Genomic DNA, 23,388 nt, shown 5'->3' with positions numbered 1-23,388 from the left:
ACTAACACAGTCAGCTGTTCTGGGTTAAGCCCAAAGGACTCCGGCGAAGGGTCTTTTAGCAGCTGGGAAGGTCACTGGACTCGAGAATGGAATTTCTTTTTTCTACCTCAAACTGGTTTCTCAATCAGGATCCTTTTTCCATCCACCAACTCGGCCAGAACCCCTCCCTGTCCCTCTACCCCTGTTTACAGGAGGGGACGACCCTATCGCGGAGTACCAGCGGAGTCGCCAACTGAAGTACCAAAAATTATATCATAGAGCTATACTTACCAATAGCCCATATACCTCTTTACCAGTCGGCAATGGAGAAGGTTCAATCCTTTATTTTGCAAAAAGGCCCTATATAGGGGAGCCTCTCTCGGCACAGCCCTCGAAGGTGCGCAGAGAAGACTGCTAGAATACAAGCAATACAATACATATATACTTTCTACATACCTCATGAAACCCCCCTAGAAGGAAAAACATCACTCGTCAAGGAGCCAACAAGAAAGCCCATATAAGGCACAATTGATTGCTATGAAGCTTAGCTCATGCTATTCCGGGGGCAGGTCAGTAAAGGTGCCTCCCTTTCAATCTGGGGTATGGGAGTACAGGAATGGTGCCTGTAAGAATGTGTGCATCCCTCAAGAAAAGCAGATGTGACCTTGGGTTCCCTGAGCTAGAAACTAATAGTCCGTTCATAGCCCAGGCCGACATCTCAGGTCACCGTACAGAAGCAGGTCACGTGTTTTCCTAACTAACACAGGGAGACACAGGGAAACGAAACCAAGCTGGTGTCTGTTATAGCAAAAGGCCCGATTCTGCACGAGTATATAACTTTCGGGTATTTACATAGGCGTTTCATATGGTAACACACTAACATATTGGATACATTAGGCCAACATCATGTAATATCGAATTTATATTCATTCACTTCATTCTGATGATGATCTTGATGTGGCATGTGCTGTTGGTGCTGTGGTTGATGTTGCTAATGGTGCGCTCTCTGAACAAGAGTGGTTGCGTGCCTTATCAGAGGATGAGGAAATTAAGTTGGTTTTGGACTTTTTAGTTCATGGTTGGCCTGTCAATAACAACTTATCTCCAGAATTGATACCTTTTAAGAGGATTTGTAATGAGTTGTCCTTGGTGGATGGGACTTTACGTAGGGGTGGTCTTTGGGTTGTTCCTAAGTGCATGCAAGCAAAAGTTTTAAATCTCGCGCATGAAGGTCACTAGGGTATTCGTGCGATGAAACACAGAATTTGTGAGGACTTTTGGTGGCCAGGTGTGAATAGATCCATTTAGCATTTGGTTAGGGGCTGGTGTGCTTGCGTTCTCAGTGATAAGACCCAAGTCACTCATCCGTCCCCTATTGATCCTGTGCCTATTAATAATGTGCCTTGGTCTAAGCTGGCTTTTGATGTTGCTGGACCATTTGGAATTTCTGGTGGGTCACCCTTGTATGCTCTGGTTTTAGTAGACTATATGTCTAAGTGGCCAGAAGTCAAGTTTGTTAAGTGTGTTAATTCATCTTTTGTTATTGGTTTCCTTAAGGAAGTGTTTCTTCATGAGGGGTTTCCGGAGGAGCTGGTAACAGATAATGGGACTCAACTAGTCCCGCATGAGATGCAAGATTTTCTTAGGGAACTTGGCATCAAGCATGCATTGACATCTCTTTACCATCCCGCAGCAATGGTTTAGTTGAGCACTTTAACCGCGTTATTAAGGACCATCTACAGTTAGCCTTGGTGAATGGTTTATCTTGGCGTGTGGCCGTTGCTGACATGTTTTGGGCTTTTCGAACTACTCCTCATATTAGCACCGGAATATCTCCTTTTACGTTGCTTAGGGGTAGAGTTGCGGGTTCTAAATTGAACAAGGATTGGATGTTCAGGAAAATGATTGATTTGACTAAGCTTACTGGTGTCGTTAAGGTCAGAATGGCTGTTCAGTCCAAATATGCCACTGTCTCTGAAAAAGTTTCTCCTGTGTGTGTGGGTGATTGGGTGAGAGTCAAGAAACCTGATTTTGTTCACAATGGGGTGATTCTTGCTTTTCTGCTCCTGCAAGAGTCAAAGAGGTAAAATAATGGGTGGTGGTGTTGGAGAATGGGAAGGTGTGGAACAAGTGTGCTATTTCTATTGTTCCTCAATCCAAAGTTGTGTAAGTGGGTGAGAAGATTGGTGATTCTGTTGACCATTCTGCTAACTATCCTACTCGTGCTACTCTTGACCTATCTTCTTGTTCCGGTGGTTCTTTCTCTAACCCTATTCCTTCCAACAGGTGTGGTCCGTCATTTTCTTTTGCCCACAAAAGATCTTCTTCTAGGGTGAGATCTGTGCCAGCTAAGTTTCAAGATTATGCCATGTATTGATATGCTTTGTTTTACTCGTTGTTCTTGTGTTGTTTTCTTTGTTTCATTTTTGCTTGTTTACTTCCATTTCTATCTCTCCCTTCTCCTTGTTGATTTATTTTTCTTTCTTTTTTTTCTTCTTCTTTTCTCTGGTTAGGAAGGGAGGTGTGTTGAGTTCTTCCTTGATCTGATGGAACCCTCTTCTCACGTCCATGTTCCCTGCGTGGAACACGGAACATGGGAGGGTTGGCAGTTGCTGCCTGGGAGCGAACGGGACTGGTCTTTAATAAAGAGCTTCCCAACTTACCTTGTTTGGCTCTTCATTTCAGCTACCGATGTGGAAGCAGAGACTATGTAGCCAGCGGCAAACGATGCCCTGCATTCAGAGCCAAATGCATGTTCTGCGGAGTCATGGGACACTTCGAGAAGGTATGCAGACGCACACCCCGGAAAGCATCTGTGAAATATGTTGCACCAGAACAAGGAATAGAAGGGGGAGGCACAGATGATGACGAGGACAGCGTACTGTGCATAGAAGACCATGTGTTGGGTATAGACTGCACCCGCTCACGCAAACCACAGTGTGACATATTCATAGGTGGCATCCTGGTCTCTATGGTGGCCGACTTGGGGTCACCATACACCATCATACAATGCAGCATTTGGGACAGGGACTTCGCACCTACAATAGGGACAAACCTCTGGGCCACGGACATCCACCCCGTCACCTTTACCGGAGAACTGATTCCCATGGTGGGGTTTCGCCCGCTCAAATTTGATTTTAAGGGCCGCACAGCAGAAGGAAAGTTGGATGTAGCGGAGAAGGGCCCCTCAGTATTAGGATGGAAGGACCAAGGAGAGCTGGGTATCCAACTAAATCCCGGGGGTATGACGCAAGTGCTCATGACAGACTCAACACAAGAGCACGAGGCCAATAGATGGAAGACAGGATTACCCACGGTCTTTTGGGGCACCATCAGAAAACTGACGAAGTTCATGCTCAGGATATGCCTCAAGGAAGGTGCCAAGCCAGTGAGCCACAAAGTGCAGAACATACCGTTTCAGTGCAGAGCTCGCAGTACAGCAAGAATGGCAGAGATTGGAAGACAATAGAATCATAGAACCAATCGAGAGTGCGGAATGGCTGGTGCCCCTGGTCGTGGCCAGGAAGCCAAACGGCAAGGTACGCCTATGCATTGATTTGAGAGAACTGAATAAGAACATCTTGAAAAACAAGTTTTCCTTGCCAAGGGTAAATGAGATGCTTGCCCAGACGAAGGACATCAAATGGTTTTTCACCATAGATCTAACCTCGGCATACCACCAAATTGCATTGCACCCAACATGAAAGAAGCTCACATCATTTATCATGCCCTTCGGGTGCTACCAGTTCCGGCGGATGCCGTTTGACTTGGCATCCGCTGCGGCGGCCTTCCAAAAGCTGATGCACAAGTTCTTCAAGGACACAGAAGGAGTGCAGTACTTTCAGGACGACATCTTGATCATGGGGAGGACCAAAGCGGATCATGACACCAAGCTAGACACAGTACTAGGTATCCTAGCACGGAATGGCCTCACGGCAGAGTGGGAGAAGTGAAAATTTGGAGTGACCTCAGTCACGTACTTGGGCCATGAAATAAGTGACAAAAGTGTTGCACCAAAACAGGCGAATGTGCGAGCAATACAGGATGCTCCAACACCGCGAAGCAAGGACGACGTCCGTTCATTCCTTGGTATGGCGGAGTTCTACAGCAAGTTTGTTCCCCACTTTGCCACTAATACGCACAATTTAAGACAGCTCCTTAAGGAAAAGACCACCTTCAGGTGGTCGGACGCAGCCCAAGGCAAGTTTCAACAACTAAAAGAGGTCAAATGCGAGGCGGTGCCATTGCACGGATTTGATCAACAGGCATTGTCGATCCTCACCACGGATGCGAGCAACAAGGGTTTATGGGAAATCCTCATGCGTAGAACAGAGGAGGACACAACGACAACAGTCAGTTTTGCATTGCGGTCCCTGACCCTGAACAAAAAGAAATTCAGTACAGTGAAGGAGATGCTAGCGGCAGCCTGGGCCATGGAGAAGTTCCGCCAATTCCTTTGCGGTTCTAGGTTCTACTCCGAACAGACCACAAGCCGTTAGTGAATGTGCTTATGTCCTTTGGACATGTGAGTGCCACGCCCAAAATAGCCAAGATGATACTGAAACTTCTGGACTATGTGTACGATGTTGAATACATCCCCGGAGCGAAGAACAAGGTAGCAGACTACCTCCGCAGAGCGGCGGCTATGGAGGAAGCCCCTACGGAAGGAGAGGACGAGTCCTACACCGTGGCCTTCACTGAGGATCATGAAAAAGTAATCAGGGCACAGGAGTGGAAGGCAGCATATGACACAGATGCCTGCCTCAAGAAACTCAAACAATTCATAGTCATGGGATGGCTGGAGAAGAGACACATGAACGCTGACCTAAGGAAGTTCTATGAAGTTCTTGAAGAGCTGTCAGTAGGAGACAAGGACACGTTTATACCTACTCGCAATACTAAACGAAGAACATCTGGGTATAGTAAAAATTAAACTGAGAGCCAAGCAGGCATACTGGTGGCCTGCCATCGACAGTTGTGTGGAAAGGCACGTGAGAGAATGCACACAGTGCAGCAATGCCGACAAGATTCAGACCAAGCTACGACCCCCGTTGGGAAAATTCACAAATCCTGCCAACCCGTGGGATGAACTCTCGGTGGAAATCTTAGGCCCCATCCTAGATGCGCAGGGCACACCTAAATATGTCATCGTGCTGGTCACCATGTATTTCAAATGGCCAGAACTCGAAACTTGTGAAAGTAGTGGACACGGGTGCAGTACTGGCATTCCTCACCTCCACGTTCCTTTGAGAAGGGATTCCAAGGATCAATACCTGTGACAATGGGCCGCAATTCACGTCAGACAAATGGAATGCGTTCATGAACAGGAATGGCATACAGGTGAAACACACTCCGGTATATCACCCAGCTGGAACTGGTCTGGCCGAAAGATTTAACCGTGTGTTTAAGGGGTCAGTGCAATCAGCAATCAGTGCTGGAAAAAACTGGGAGACTGAACTCAAAAGCACAGCATGGGCCTACCGCATCACCCCCACCAAGACAGGATACAGTCCCTTCAAGGTACTGAAGGGACGAGATCCCTTCCTTCTGGATAATATCGCATGGAAACAACGTACAAGGCAGAGCAAGTGGTCCCCGACGGTGGAACGTCGCAACCTGGAAGCCACGCTGACGATTTACACGGACTACTACAATGCCAGACACAACGTCAAGGAAACATCTTTGGAGAAGAGGGAGTGGGTCAGGGTCAAACTGGCCCAGCAGAGGAGGAAAGGCGACAGCAAGTACAGTGCACCTTTGCAAGTGCAGGAAGTGTACAACTGTTCGGCCAAGCTGAGTGATGGAAAAATATGGTCCCACAACAGAATGAGTCATGAACTGGGGAAAAGTGGCAGACAAGGCATCAGCAAGGGGATATGAAGAGAACCCTGAGGAGAAAGCGAGGATGGCAGAAACCGAAACACCAAACAGCAGTGCCAGAGACACAGCTCCTTAGGGAACTAGCTTCTGAAGGATGCAGGAGGAGCTAGGGAGCACGGGGCGAGGAGTGTGGCAGGAAGATCAAGAGGCGGATGTTAGACCTGGCTATTTCTGGTTGGCTAAGGCTGACGCCAAAGCTAGGCAGAAACCACCATTCTAGTCAGGGCAAGGGAGTCACACGCCAAGATAACCCCTGCTCACCCCCTTAGTAGCTTGACACGAGCAGACAGACTTATCCCGGAGGCAATGTGTAAAGCATTTACACAAGCACACAACAGCAACAACATCCTAGGCACACCACAAAAGGAACTCCACACAAGGTTATATAAAAATAACTTCTGTATTGTCAAAACACATCAGATAGTAATCACACAATATACATGGTGTGAAATGGCACAGGCAATATTCACAAGGGATTATTTACACAGGACAGGGCCACGTGGGCCACTGTCAGAATCAGCACTTAGTAGAACTAGAAATGCGGTTAGAAATATCACTTTTGAACATAGAATATCAGAAGTTTCACACATGATGCATAAACCAACATTCAGAGGTGTAGGAAAGACACATGATGTATAACCATACATTCAGCGGTGTAATAACAAGGCACATGATGCATCAAAATACATTCAGAGGTACCTGAGAAACATGTGATGCCTAAAAAATTCAGAGGTGTAAGGGAAGGAAAACACATGATGCATAAAAACATTCAGAGGTGTAGGTAAGACACATAATGCAGAGGTGTCACAAGAAAACACATGATGCATAAAAACATTCAGAGGTGCCAGAACATAACTCAATAGCGCAAAAACACATGATGCCTAAAAACAGTCAGAGGTGTAAGATCAAGGTGCGTAATCATATTAAATGCATTACATTTCCTAGCACCACATCACATTGCGCAAAAACTCACATTAGGCAATTACCATCATAAACATAGCAGGTAACCACATTGCGCAAAATCACCTTTAGGGCCTTGCGCCCTATTCGCCTATCAGCCCCCCCAGGCCAACTGGCCATTCAATAAAGGGACTAAAGAGCCCTGTGTCCAGAATGTCAGGGCGCGCTGCCTTGCAGCGCCAGTCAGGAGTGCGCCACTGGCGCAAAACCTAAACTTTGCAGGTGCCCACTACTTGCTGGGCACCTGGGAACATCACTGGGCCTAAACGTTGCAGCTGGCACTAAGTGCTGCGCAGCTGTAAAAAGCCCTGGCACCACTGTGCCATCTCTGTCCCACACAGGAACTCTCTCTCCAATTGCACCTAAACGGTGCAGCTACCCACTAATTGCTGGGCAGCTGGAGACAAAAAAGCGATAGGGCTATCACTAGCCCTCAGGACAAATCTGCGCTTCTGTTAGAGCTCCACAGACCCTGACACTCTGCACACGTTGGAGCCACACAGGCTCTGATATCACACATGTCCAAACGTTGGAGCCACACAGGCTCTAAAATAAATATGCCCTAAGTCCCTCGGGGGGACTCTAAAAATCAATGTGGGCTGGCCCTGAACAAAGAAGTGCCCCCTAGAGCCTCACTAGGCTCTCTGCAAGAATGCGTCCGCTGGGGGAGCCTTGCAGGGCTCAAAACAACCAATGCCCCCACAAGCTTCTCTGGGCTCGTCAACACACGGGGACCGCCTGGAGCCTCTTGTGGCTCCTCCACACTTGGGGCGCCTTGAGCCTCTCGGCTCGAAATAAACAAAATGCCCCGGAGCCTCTCGAGCTCTGTAAACGCGGTGGGGCGGCCCACTGCCATCCGGGGCTGCCCTGACTCAGTGCCTCCAAACCGGCACCAACAGTAGCCGCACGGAGCCCCCCCAGCCCTTCCTACTCACCGGGCTGTTCTTCGGCGGGGCTCCTCTGGTCGTCGTCCTCTTCCTTTGGTGCTGCGGGACCGGCAACTCTTCTCCTGCAGTGCGGGGCTCTCCCAGCTCACATGGAAGCCCCACTGTTTGCCTGCGCCGGTCTTCACCCGGTCCCCCATCATGGGACCGGGACTTTTTGAGAGAGAGCCAGCGAGACTCCCGGGACTTCCCTTTCGGCCGCGTCACTTCCTAGTTAGGTGCAGGCCCCGCCTCCATCCCGGCGGGCCTGCCTGACTTCCAGTTTTCGCGGAGGGCCGCGGCGGTGATTTAACCAGCTGAAACCGGGGGGTGGGCACCCTCGACAGGCAAATAAAACATAGCAGTGGGGTGGCACCCTTAAAATCAATAAGTGGCAACCAAGGGACTATCAATTATAAACGAAGACACAGGGTGGGCACCTGCGCACTCGGGGGCATAAAAGGGCAGGAGCGCTTCCCTCAGACGGAAAACGACAGCGCTCTGCCCAGAAAATCAGGATAAAGTGCTCTCAAGGTGCTGGGGGGCATAGAAAAGCCCACAGGGAGGACCCCTACCACCAGAAGGGTCCCAGAAGCACAGCCCTCATAGGTGAAGAGGGCAGGGGACCCACAAAGTCCTGGGTCTCAAAAAGATGGAGCAAGCAGCTCCCAACAAAAAGGAAAGTCCTCCAGCCTCCAAGTCCATCAAGTATCCAGGGGCTGGGCAGGGCTCAGGGAGGCAAGCCTTCCCCTGAGCCCAAGCAGCAGCACGCCCCTGGCAGGATTCAAGTCAGAAACAAGAACATTTTGGAAGGGTACACAGCCCCTTTTTATACAGTATAAGCCTTTGTCTAGCAGGGTGCAGATAGTGTGAGAACCAGCTAGAACTGGTTATAGGGAATTCCTATCACTGGCCAGGCTAGGGACATCAGACGCACCCCCAGGGGGTGGAGCCAGCATTGTGTGGGGAAAACCCAGCCCCATTCAGGACCCTCAAACCAGATAGTCAATCCACAAGCAGGCCCAGGCTCACTCCTGGAGCCAGGCTCCAGCCAATCACACGCCAGACACAATTTACACAAATATGCCAACTTCTAAAAGTGGCACTTCTACACTAGACACAACCATGCCGCATTTACCATTGGTCAGCATTCAATCTCACTAGTTCGCACATACCAAACTCGACCCTGCACTCCCCACACATCAGGAACTACCATGGTCATACATATTCCCCATGCATTCCTATGAGAGGGCAGGTCACTCACCACACATACACAGAGAGCTCACGCACTTTACACTCTAACACAGTGAAAAAGTGCGCAGAGGCCTAAAATCACCAACACCAGGTCACAGAAACAGGCTAGGAAAAAGCAAAAAGTCTCGGGGTGAACCTGCCAAAAGGTCCGGGTCCAACAGCGAAGGAATCCGAAGGTGGAAGCACTGTGCAAGAATCACTCTGCGACATCCCGCTGAGTGGTGCAGGAGACACGAGAGCAAGCACACCACTGAGACACACCCGATCAGGAAGAGCCGTAAGGGTGCCGAGGCGTTATCGAGAGTTTGACATGGACTCATAAATGCCCGCCCGGCAGGACCTCGTGGGGTTTCGTATGAAGTTCTTAGTTATTGTTTTTGTCAGTTCATAACACCAGAACCTGGGCTGCTATGGGAATTCACAAGGACATATTATCAAGCCCATTATCACAGCTTTAGCGGCAGTTACCTGCCGATAAAGCAGCGATAATGTTATTGCCTGTTCTTGATAATATGGCCCTATACCCTTTAACCTTGGCTTTTTTTCAGTGAATATACATATAAATACTTGGTAGTTAGGACCACGTTGCCATGATTTTTTTCGTTTGCTAATAACTTTGGCTCTGTTTGACGAATCTTCACAAAACTTTCCCACAAAAGTCTCATCCACCTCAGCTCCTTCCTGGAAAGATTTGGGGTGATTGGTCAAGCCATAGTCAAGGAAAAGGGGAGGTCCCAAAGCACATATCCCTATTCATTTTTCCATAGGAAAATTAGACACAGCTACAGCCAAAATGGCTGAACAGAAAATACACCAAATTTGCCAGAAAGCTAGATCTTGGTCTAGAAAGTGTGCTTTTTGCGATTCGTTGTAAATCTGTTCAGTAGTTTTTTGTAGAGATGGGGTTCATCAAGCAAGGAAACACACACTCTGGAGTTGCTGATGCATGAATCAAATTTTTTTGATGGAAAGAAAAACGACCCAATACATTTTGAGCAAATGGCTTTGATTACGGGTGGTGGCACGCTTGAAACACCAGACTATAACAAGTAACACAATTAATTAATGGTGCAAAAAAGTGCCATCGTTTATTACACTCAACATAGTATCACAAATGCCATCCTGTAGTATGTTGGAACATCAGAAGATATAGTACCAAAACGTAAACATTTTGTACTCAGAGGTTAATAAATGACATTTCAATACATGCGTAACAAATCATCATTAATGTGAAGCACAGGGCCTAATGGCATTTGCTCTGTTAATTGTCAGTCAAGATGTCAAAATCGTGCATCCAAAGCTACATAGTCAACAATAAATCAATGATTAAACAAAGGTAAGTGAGAAATGTGCCTCACGTAGTCAAACACCACAAAAGCAAGGAAGTGGTACATCAAAATGTAATACGCAAGATCATAACAACAATTCATCCAGCAGATATTAAGGTAAATCATTATCATCACCAATACAATCAGTATTGTTTTGGTGATGAAAATGTATGTTTAGATATATAAACATTTACATATAAATATATACATATATAAAAGGGCAGTTCCCAAGTTTAGGTGGAAAGCAGCTCCTGTATAGAGCACCCCATAACACCAGTGACACTGAATCTGCTCACCTCAATGTTTGTTTTTCTAGCAAAGTTTTTAAGCATAGGATTAGCACAGTGTCATCCACACAGAGCTAAAAAAGGACAAAGTATTTTGACCTTTCTACAGCAAAATCTTTAAGCAAAATGTGAGCACAGTGCCATCCACAGCAAGCCTGTTACCACTCCAGGCACTTTATTACAGCTTTTTAGTGATAAAATACCGCCCAAGCAAACCTGGAAGTAATAATAGTAATTCCTGACTTGTGTTTTGCTATCATTATAGCTCTTCGTAGAGGATTAGCTTTGTCCATAAACGAGGGAGCACCCAGGGTAATTCAAAGCAATATCTTTCTGGATTAACGTTACCACATAAATTATGCACAAAAGAAGCAGAGAACTTGGGGTAGTACCCAAGTTTAGGTGGACAGCAGCTCCTGCATAGAGCACAATACAACCCCAGCGACACTCTGAACTTGCTCATCTCAAATGACTGTTTTTCTAGCAACAATTTTAAGCATAGGATTAGCACAGAGTCATCCACACTGAGCTAGAAAGAGACGCAGTTTTGTGCCATTTCACCAGCAAAATATTTAAGCATAGGTTTAGAACAGTGCTATCCACACTGAGCTGTAAAATGACAAAAGCCTTTTACCACTCCAGGCATAGTTGCTTAGTATTGGTAAAATACCATCCAAGTCAACCTGGAATAAAAAAAAACAACCACTGACACATGTTTTTCTATCATTATGTATCTTCAGAGAGGTTTAACTTTGTCCGGACACAAGAGAGTACCCAGGATAAGTAAAAACAATAACCTTTCAGGGTAGGAGTGCCACATAAATTATGCAAAAAGAAGCAGATAACTCCAGGTTGTTCCCAAGATTATGTGAAGAGCAGCTCCTGTGTGGAGCCTCCTACAACACCAATGACACTCTAAATAAGTTCACCTCAATTGTCTGTTTTTTAGCAAGATTTTTAAGTAGAGGATTAGCACAGTGTCATTCATGCCGAGCTAGAAAGGGACAAAGTCTTTGCCATTTCTACAGTAAAAGCTTTCAGTTTAGGGTTAGCACAGTGTCATCCACACCAAGCTGTAAAATGACAAAAGTCTTTTACCACTCAATGAACAGTATTATTGCTTTGGGTTGCTATAAGAGAATCCAAGCCAAGCTAGAATGAATAAAAGCAACCGCTGACATGTTTTTTTACTATCATTATAGTTCTTGAGAGAGGTTTTGTTTATCTGACAGGAGGGAGAACCCAGTATTAATCAAAGCAATATCCATTCAGGGTTAGAGTGCCACATACATTATGGGAAAAATAAGCAGAGAACTCTGGGTATTTTCCAAGTTTAGGTAGAGAGCAGCTCTTGTATAGAGCAATTCACAACACCAGCAACACTCTAAATTTGCTCATCTAAAATGTCTGCTTTTCTATCAAAGTATTTCAGCATAGGATTAGTACAGTGCCATCCATGCCAAGAGAGAAAGAGAGAAAGTCTTTTGTAATTTCTATAGAAAGTTTTAAAGCCTAGTATTAGCACAATGCTATCCACACCGAGCTGTAAAATGACAAAAGCCTGTTACCACTCCAGGCACAGTATTACAGCTTTTGTTAAAGCTGATATTCCCAAAAATAGGAATAACTCAGATACGAGCTCGCTAATAACTTTTCACCCAATTGCATTTTTTATATTTTGAAATGATGTACATTGTTTTGGTGAATCGTTAAGAGGCTTCAAAGATGAAAGGGTTTCCCAAAATGACTTTTTCCACCAATTCATTTTCCATAGACTATTGTATTTAACATAGCACGAAAATGGATGAATGAATTGTTACCAGGAATTTAAAACTTAGTGATATCTATCCCTGGAGTATTTTACGGAATTTCACAAACGTTTGCAAAACTAGCATGGTAAATGGCTGTAAACATATTGAGAAATACATGAAAAAATATAAATACATTTCATGACTTCTTAACACTGTATTAAAGTATCAATAGGTAGGGACCTACTACTTACCTACATCTAAAGAGCTAAGACTGAACACAGCCAAAGTGTAGTAAAAGCAATATGGCTGCCTTATCATTCTCTAAATACTCATTATATACTGGCTTGACATTGCCATATACCATAGTATACTGCAAAGATATCACAATATACCATGCCTCCAAACATAACTAAGGCGTATCTGTATTATTGGATTATATTACCCCTGCGTCACTCATGGTGTCACATGGGCAATGCTATACTTAAGTCGGATTTACAAATGGATTTAAGGCCAGCATACGTGGCCCTGCATTTATTGGTAGATCTGAAGAAATGCAAGGCAGCGCAATTTGCTGTTTCCTGATGCTCTTCACTCCATATCCGACATTGCTGCTAAATTGCACATGCATACCTATGGCATACAATTGTAGCCACTCTACTATATGCTCACCCATTCTCCACCAGTCCACTCTATGCCTCTCCAGTGTATAGGACTCCACTCTACTCTTTTCCACTGTATGCCACTCCACACTACAAGACTCCATTGTACGCTATTCCACTGTATGCCACTCCACTCTACAACACTCCACTGTACGCTATTCCACTACATGCCACTCCAATGTATGCTAAGTCTACACCACTCCAGGGTAAGGCCCTCTACTTTTTGCCACTTCGTTCAATGTTATTTGATTAAACACCATTCTAGTGTATGCTATTACAGTCTACCCTACACCACTGTACACCACTCCAGTCTACAACACTCCTTTATACTCCTCTCCACTGTACACTGCTCCACTATTCCCTATTACACTGTACACAACTCCCCTCTACACCAGTCCACTCAACGCTATTACACTGTATGCAACTCCACTCTATGCCTCTCAAGTGTACACCACTCCACTGTATGCCACTCCGCTATTTGCTACTCTAGTATATGTTATTCCACTTGATGCCATTCCACTCAATGCCACTCCATTCTAAGCAGATATCTGAGACCCCCTGCAAATTCTCTAGCACTCCTAGGGCAGGGCAATAATACAATTGAAAGGAAAATTCCTAGGAAGTCAATCGGTTCAAATGATTTAACAACTCATTACAAAAAAGGAGATCATGATATAGAGGACTCAGTGTGAACACAATTTAACTAGATTAAAAGATGTAGAGATTTTATTTGACTTATTTTAAAAAAACATTTCAGAAAGAAGCTCAGACAATTCATAAATGCAAAACAACATTATGTTGATAAAGCACAAATCACATAAATCCCCAAAAAAACAATAGATTCTGGGAAGGGCAGGATGAACATCATTTCATGCATATAAACATAATGAAAAAAGTGGTGGCTATAAGATGGATCTCCTCAATGCGCGTTTCGGCACTTAAAGCGGCTTCATCAGGAGGGCCACAACCTTCATTTATGTATATGTAGTGGCAGATATGTATCCATACAGATCACGCTATGAGTAACAGTGTACTAATCTGCTATACGCTACTCTAGTATGTGCTAGTCCACTCTACGCTATTACTCTATATCATGGGTACTCACAAACTTTCTCTCGGGGGCCAAATTTACAGTTTGGTTTGTGTCCGAGGGCCGCATCGGTGGGGGGGCAGGGTCAGTGGGGGAGGGGGAGGGGCTAGAGCAACAACATAAAACTGACCATGAGGTTGATCATAGGTCCCTGCAGCGGACGCCTTCGTCCACTGAGCCGTCCCGGCATACACACATCTCTCTCGGTCTCCCTCCCTCTCTCTAGCTCTCTCTCCCTCTCACCCTCCCTCTCTCCTGTCTTCCTCTGTCTCACTCCGACTGTCTCACTCCCTCTCTCTCACTCCCTCTCTCTCACTCCCTCTCCATCCCCCTCCCTTTCCCTCCCTCTCACTCACTCTCTGTCTCACCCCCTTTCACTCCCTTTCCCTCCCTCTCTGTCCATTTCCCTTCCTTTCCCTCCCTTTCCCTCCCTCTCCGTCTCCGTCTCCTTCCCTTTCCCTCCCTTTCCCTCCCTCTCTGTCTCCATCTCACTCCCTCTCCCTCCCTGTCCGTCTCACTCCCTCTCCCACTCATTCACTCTCACTCTCTCCGTCTCTCACTCGCTCACTCCCTCCCTCTCACTCCCTCCCATTCACTCCCTCCCTCCCACTCCCACTCACTCACTCCCACTCACTCACTCCCACTCACTCACTCCCACTCACTCACTCACTCCCACTCACTCCATCCCTCTCACTCACTCCCTCCCACCCACTCACTCCATCCCTCTCACTCACTCCCTCCCACCCACTCACTCCATCCCTCTCACTCCCTCTCACTCCCTCCCACCCACTCCCTCCCACCCACTCCCTCCCTCCCTCCCTCCATCCCTCTCACTCACTCCATCCCTCTCACTCCCTCCCACTCACTCCATCCCTCTCACTCCCTCCCACCCACTCACTCCATCCCTCTCACTCACTCCCTCCCACCCACTCCCTCCCTCCCTCCCTCCATCCCTCTCACTCACTCCTTCCCTCTCACTCCCTCCCACTCACTCCATCCCTCTCACTCACTCCATCCCTCTCACTCACTCCATCCCTCTCACTCACTCCATCCCTCTCACTCACTCCATCCCTCTCACTCCCTCCATCCCTCTCACTCCCTCCATCCCTCTCACTCCCTCCCTCTCACTCACTCACACTCATTTACTCATTCTCTCTCACTCACTCCCTCTCACTCACTCCCTCTCACTCACTCCATCTCACTCACTCCCTCTCACTCACTCCCTCTCACTCACTCCCTCTCACTCACTCCCTCCCTCTCACTCACTCCCTCTCACTCACTCACTCCCTCCCTCTCACTCATTCTCACTCACTCATTCTCACTCACTCTCACTCTCTCACTCCCTCCCTCTCCCTCCCTCTCTCTCTCTCCCTCCCTCACTCCCTCCTTCTCACTCCCTCCCACTCCCTCTCACTCACTCCCTCCCTCTCACTCCCTCTCATTCACTCCCTCCCTCTCACTCACTCCCTCTCACTCTCTCCCACTCACTCCCACTCACTCTCTCCCACTCACTCCCACTCACTCTCTCCCACTCACTCCCACTCACTCTCTCCCACTCACTCCCTCTCACTCTCTCCCACTCACTCCCTCCCTCCCACTCACTCCCTCCCACTCACTCACTCCCACTCACTCACTCCCTCCCACTCACTCACTCCCTCCCACTCACTCCATCCCTCTCACTCACTTCATCCCTCTCACTCACTTCATCCCTCTCACTCACTTCATCCCTCTCACTCACTTCATCCCTCTCACTCACTTCATCCCTCTCACTCACTCCCGCTCACTCACTCACTCCCTCTCACTCAACTCATTTACTCACTCACTCCCACTAACTCCCTCTCCCTCATTCACTCCCTCTCCCTCACTCACTCCCTCTCCCTCACTCACTCCCTCTCCCTCACTCACTCCCTCCCTCCCTCTCCCTCACTCCCTCCTTCTCCCTCACTCCCTCCCTCTCCCTCACTCCCTCCCTCTCCCTCACTCACTCCCTCTCAACCCCTCTCTCTCCCTCTCACACTCTCCCTCTCACTCCCACTCACTCACTCCCACTCATTTACTCATTCTCTCTCACTCCCTCTCAGTCACTCACTCCCTCTCCCTCACTCCCTCACTCCCTCCCTCTCACTCTCTCTCTCTCTCCCTCTCACTCTCTCTCTCCCTCTCTGTCCCCCTCCCCCTCCCTTGCCCTCCCACTCCCTCTGTCACCTCACCCTGCCTGTGCGCCAGCCGGGGCACACACACACAGCCGCACCCGAGCACTTCACAGGTCATTAAAAGACCATTTGCATGTTAATGATGCCTTTGTATTTCACCTCTCCTTAGGCCCCTCCCCTGCAGCTTTACTCTGGCCATTCCTAGGATCGCCCGGCCGGCAGCCCCCACAAAGCAGCAAGAGTCTCTCTCGCTGCTGCAGACATTTTTAAAAAAAAACTCGGGAAACACAGGTATGATGTCTCGGGGGGGGGGGGTCCGCGGGCCGCCAGGGAAGGCTTGCTGGGCCGCCACTGGCCCGCGGGCCGTACTATGAGTACCCCTGCTCTATATGCAACTCCACTCTAGTGTACACCACTCCCCTATATGCCACTCTAGTATATATGGTACTCCAGTATATTCTATTCCACTCTACACCATTTCACTGTATTCCACTCAACTTTATGCTACTCCACTAAATGCCACGCCACCGTCCTCTTCTCTATGCCACTTCAGTGTATGGCATTCCACTCTATACTACTTTATTCTACGCTATTCGGTTGGACCCCACTACAATGTATGCCATGCCATTGTATGCTATTGCACACTACCCCACCCCATTATACGCCACTCCATTCTACATTACTCCATTATATGCAACTCCACTTTATGCTACTCCACTATACACTATTGCAGTCTATGCCACTCCACTGTACAACACTCCGCTCTAGTCCACTATATTATTAAACTGTATGCAACTCCACTCTGCGCCTCTTCAGAGTATGCTACTCCACTGTATGCCATTCCACTATACGCTACTCCAGTATATCCTATTCCACTCCATTCTATTCCTCTGTATGCCACTCCATTGTATGCTATTCCACTGTATGCCACTCCACTCTATGCTACTCTCCTCCATGCTACTCCTGTTTATGCCCCTCCCCTTTACTCCACTCCATTCTACATCATTCCATTGGACACTACTCCACTGTACGCCACTCCACTGTACGCCACTCCACTGTATGCTACTACAGTCTACCCCATTCCACTGTACTCCACTCCAGTTTACACCTCTTCACTATACGCCACTGTAACACTGTACACCACTCCACTATATGCTATTCCAGTCTATGTCACTCTACTGTATATCACTCCATTCTACACGGTTCTACTGTATGTCACTCGGCTATGAGCTACTCAGCTTCATGCCACTCAAGTGTATACCACTCTACAGCACTTAATTGTATGCTAGTCCATTGGATGCCGCACCACTCTATGCTACTCCACTATATGCTAGTTCACTCTACCTCACTCCCTGTCCACTAGTCCAGTCTACACAACTCCACTGTATGTGACTCCATTCTATGCTATTCTGCTCTACGCTGTTTCACTCTATGCTATTCTACTCTACAATACTCTCCTGTATTCCACTGTATTGTATGCCACTGTACGCCACTCTATTCTAAGCTATTACACTGTACGCAACTTCAATCTTTGCCCCTATACTGTATGGTATTCCACTCTACCACACTCCACCGTACACACTCCACTGTATGCTATTACACTCTACCCCACCCTCCAAAACACCCTTCTAGTCTAAAGCATTTGCTGTATGCCACTCTAATGTACACTATTAAACTATACGCTATTAAGCTGTATACCACTCTACTGTATTCTCCTACAATATATGCTATAACTCTCCATGCCACTGCATGCCACTCCAGTCTACCCCACTCCAGTCTTTGCTATTCCAATGTATTCCACTATACTGTATGCTACTCAACTCTATGTCACTCCACTCCGAATAACTCCACTCTACAAAACTCTGCTACACACTACTCCACTCTATTCATGTACATTCAACTGACAAAATGTGCACTCAACTTTATGCCTGTAAACTCTATGGCACAACACTGTACTCCACTCCGCGACAGTTTCTCACAGTGTATGACACAGCACTCCACTCTACTGAATGAGTCGCAACTCCAATTTGTAACAGTGTCCTACTCCACTCCATACTATTCCATTTGACTCTTCTACACTCCACTGTATAGTATTCCAATGTATGCTATTCCACTGTATGCTATTCCACTTTACCATTATCCACTCTACGCCACTACAGTGTATGCCACTCCACTCTACACCACTCCATTGCATGCCGCTCTCCTCCACTCGATTTAATACCAGTTTATAAAACTCTGCCACACTTCTTGACACTCTGCAGCATTCTACTCCACTCTATCCCCATACACCCCAGAGTGTGCAACTCTATACTCCACTCTGTGCCTGCACCCTCCAAAGTGCAAAACTCTATTCCGCTGAACAACACTTTTCTATATGGAACAGCACTCCACTCTACTGTACAAGAAACAAATCCAATTTATAACAGTTCACTACCTACGTAACACCAGCACACTCCACCCCATGCTACTCTACTCTACAACACATCAATACACGTTATTTTGGTATATTCCACACTCCATTACACCACTCCACTTGACTCTACTTCACTGTACAAGACGTTGCCTCTCGCTATGCTACTACACAACAATCTACTCTACCCAGCTACACTGTTTCACACACTATTGTACTCTAGCAAACTCCACTCTCCAAAAGTCTACTACACTGTGTGTCGCTCTTCAATACCTTACTCCTGTCTATGCCCCTTAACTCCACTGTACAATACTGAACTATACAATATACCATTGTACAGCACTCTACTCCACTCTACTCGACCAGACTCTTGGCCACTATACAACACTGTAGACAACTCTTTGTTGCCCTGCACCCTAGTTTCCACCACTCTACTCTGACACAGTACTCCATGCAACTCCACTACCCCACTCTACGCCCCTCCATTGTACAGTACAGTATACCACTGCACTCCAGAAAGATCAACAAGACTGTATGCCACTCTACTCAACTGTAGTCTACATCACTTTCCAATACTGTACGACAGCCCACTGTACTCTACTGTACAACAGCTACTCCAATTTATGACACTTTACTCAACAGTATGCTACACCACTCCACTCTACTATATACCATGCCACTATAGTCTACGAGGCGACACTCCACTCTATGACACTTTAGTCCATTCTACACTACCCCATCCCAGTGTACTCCATTCCACTATACTCCATTCTGTTACACTTTTTCCCACTCTACGCTATTGTACTATACTCTGCTCCATGCCTCTCCACTGTGTGACACTTCACTCCACTCTATGCAACCCTTCTCTAGAGCACTGCACTACACTTGATGCCACTCCCCTCCACTCAATGCCCATCCATTCTGCACCACTGTACTACACTGTATGACACTCAACGGCACCCCATTCAGGTTATCCCTATGATACACCATTCAACTATATGACAGGGCATTCCACTTTATGTCACTCTCCTCCCGTGGACATGGCACATTATACTTGATGCTACTCCACTACATGACACTCTACTCCACTATTTGCTAACAATAACCAAGATCTGAAGGTGCTAAAGATCATATTACCTGCACCCTTTGTAGTGTATTGAAAACGTTACCAATAGCCCATCTTCTGGAGCACAAAAGCACACATATATAGGTTAGTACTTGGTGCACAAACTCTTCTAAGTAAAGTGTAAATTATTATGCTAACATGTTTCTCTACTACATAGAATCTTTCCCCTTTGGAAACATTTTCTGTGGAACGTTAAATACAAGTCAACCGTTACATGCACACAGAGTTATTTTTGAATGCAAACATTTGCAATGTGTTTAATACCTCTACAAAGCTATGGTGCTTTCAGAGCACATGCGTTTTGTAAACACCCATTAGCTGGACACAGACTGTTGAAACATGCTGCTATGTGAACTATAAAACAAACTAACCCACTAATTTGATGATGTCATCATAGTTGTAATCAATTGAGTAATTTGAGATGTCACCAGTGTTGTCATAAATGATATCATAGAACTTGCAATGAGTGATGTCATATGTGAGGTCATAAGCAGTGTATAGCAGGGGTGAAAGTTATAGTTAGCACTGCTAGCTATAACTGGTGAATTTTGTTTTTTAGTTCAAAACATGAATGTTTCACTGACAAATACATCAACTATAACATTACTTCAAGCTTTTTTGTGAAAAAAAAAATATATATGTATTCACCGAAAAAACAAAGGTTACAGAGACATATAATTAGGCTCAAGTTTTACTTGTACAAAACCAGAGAAATTCAGCATTTATAGTTAACTGAGCTAACTATAACTTGCACCCCACAATGCACTGCTTACGACCTCACATATTACATTGCTCATGACATGGTCAGTGACATCACTGATGACATCACTGATGCTATCTCAAATGACATCACTGATGACATCATCCATATATTTCTCTGAAACCCCCACTCACACCCCAATATAAACTTTCATACACCCTCTCCAACTTCCACACTACCATTCTCAAAACCTTTGACACACCCAATACCAGTACTTTCACACCAACTCACTTATTCATAAGCCTACACACACATCCAATCTTACAACTCACTAACACAACCACTGATATATCCACCAATACAGCCACTCACACACTGGCAGTGACCCCTAGAGCTGCTCACACCCACCTATACACTCACTCAGAGTTAATCACACAGCCACTTACTCATCTATACAGTAATACACACATCCAGTCACTTATTCATACAGATACTAACACATACTCACTCACCTATAGAGTTGATGATACAAGCTCACACTCACCCAGACAGCTACTCTCAGAATCACTCACTCACACAAACAGTCATAAATATACTCCAAATATACTCCAACGTTCACCTATACTGTCTTTCACATATGCAATTACTCACCCATATACCACTGACATATACATTGACTCACCGACACAGTCATACACAGGATCAGTCACTCACACAGCCCCACAGCCCCTCACCGATGCACTCATTAACCCATACAGCCACTGACTCACCCACTCACTCATCCATTCAGGCAGTCACACACCTCCTCACCCACCCACACAGACACTCATACACCCATAGAGGTACTCAGACTACCAATAGACCACTCATATAGCCACTCACAGACATCAACTTACAAAATGATACAGACATTTACACAATTTAGTCACTCATCCATACATTCACTGAAACACCTAATACCTTATACCTTGGAGGATGAAGTCCACTTGTGTCCTGAGGTCCTCAAGACACAAGAGGACCTCATCGCCTCACCTGCATTGCGCCAGAATCTGCGTTTGCAGAGTGGTGTAAAAAGGGACGTAGCCTCGGACCATCTCTCTGCAATGCAGCACTGTGGCGCTTACTGGAGGTAACTGGTGGGCTAGTGGGCCCCCAGGGACCCTCAGCATTGAAGGAAACTTAATCCCCCAATTTACAAAGCACCAGAGAGCGGGTTTGCACACTTGTCATATCAGGCCCCACCCCCTCCCTGCGCCACTGTGCAAATGCGGCCCCTTTCACATTGTAAATTGGGGGATTAAGTCCCCTTGAATCCTGAGGGTCCCTGGAGACCAACTAGCCCACCAGGTACCTCCAGTAAGCACCACAGAGCTGCGTTGCAGAGAGGTGTAAAAAGGTGCATGGCCTCGGACCACCTCCATGCAATGCAGCTCTGTGGCACTTACTGGAGGTACCTAGTGGGCTAGGTGGGCCCCAAGGACACAAACCCCCACATGCATCAATGTAGGATTTTGCATTTCTGAAATAGCGAAAATTAAGGAATCGCTATTTAGGAAATGCAAAATGCTATGCATCATTTTTTTCGGTATTTCTTTGTGATTCGGTAAAAATCGCATTTTTTACCGAATCCCAAAGAAATACCGAATTCTTAAGTTAATTTTCGCAATTTCCATTGATTCCTATGGGCCAAAAGGCCCATAGGAGTCAATGCAAATTGCGAGTGGCACTTAGAAAATTTCATGGGTGCAGGGGGGGTCCAAAGGACCCCCCCCCTGCACCCCTGAAATGTATTTTTCGCATCATGTTGCACACACACATGTCCTAAGGACATGTGTGTCCGTAACATGAATGTTGAAAAAAAAACATTTAAAGCATTTTAAACACTTTTTCCAAATTTACCGAGTGGTTCAACCACTCGGTAAATTTGGAACCCTAAGTGCGAATTTTCACTTGTCAAAGTGATGATGCATTGCTTTTAAGAAGTCGCACATCTGCGACTTCTTAAAAGCACCCGCAATTTTAGAACTCGCAACAATGTTGCGAATTCTAAAATTGCTTCATGCATCCCAAAAAGCACTTTTGCATTCGCAAACGGCCGATTTTAAGGAATCGCACCGTTTGCGAATGAAAAAGTGCTTGATGCATGTGGGGGTAAGTATTCAAGCGGACTTAATCCCCCAAATTACAACGCGCCAGGGGGCGCATTTGCAGAGTGGTGCAGGGAGGTGGTGGGGCCTCCGGCGAGATGCCGACTTTAAAAAATAACGTTTTGTCTGTGTGACCCTCCCCCCCTTCTTTTAATCTATTTTAGGGCCCTGGGGACCCCATACCCCAGGACCTCCCACATTTTTTAAAAAAAATGTGAAGGTAGCCGCTTGCACCCCTCCTGAGGCTGATTTTGACCCAGGGACCCCATCCCCTCGAGCATGGCCTTGTTTTTTCGGTCGAGCCTAGACAGCCCATGTGCTGTCGCAAGACCTATAGTAAACACAATATTGATGGGGATTTCTCCTGCCATTCTCCTGCTGCTTGCCATTTGGTAATTCTGTCTTTGCTCTTGTTAGCTTGCTTATCGTTGGCTTGTGATCTGTCACGTCATTTCCGTTTTCCTTCCGTTTTGCAGAAAGCATCACCAACCATCTACTGTTTAGTTGCGCTGGGCTGTTACCTTGGCTGTTATCTTGTCATTTAGAGACTACTTTTTTTTCAATGATTCTACAGTCGTCACTTCTTGTTTCCTTTTACTTGGTGTAACATTATAACTTAGACTGAAAATTCTATGTTTGTTCTTTGCTTGCTGCCTCAATTACCTCTTTACTACCGAAGCCTCACAGGAGGCTGCTCGGAAAAGAAACATTTGCAATGCAATAAATTTCACATTACTCAAA

Source organism: Lissotriton vulgaris, chromosome 1_1 (genome assembly GCF_964263255.1).
Source record: "Lissotriton vulgaris chromosome 1_1, aLisVul1.2, whole genome shotgun sequence".
In the NCBI taxonomy this organism is placed as follows: Eukaryota; Metazoa; Chordata; class Amphibia; order Caudata; family Salamandridae; genus Lissotriton; species Lissotriton vulgaris.
The sequence above is the reverse complement of the archived record's forward strand: the minus strand, read 5'-3'. Positions refer to the sequence as shown.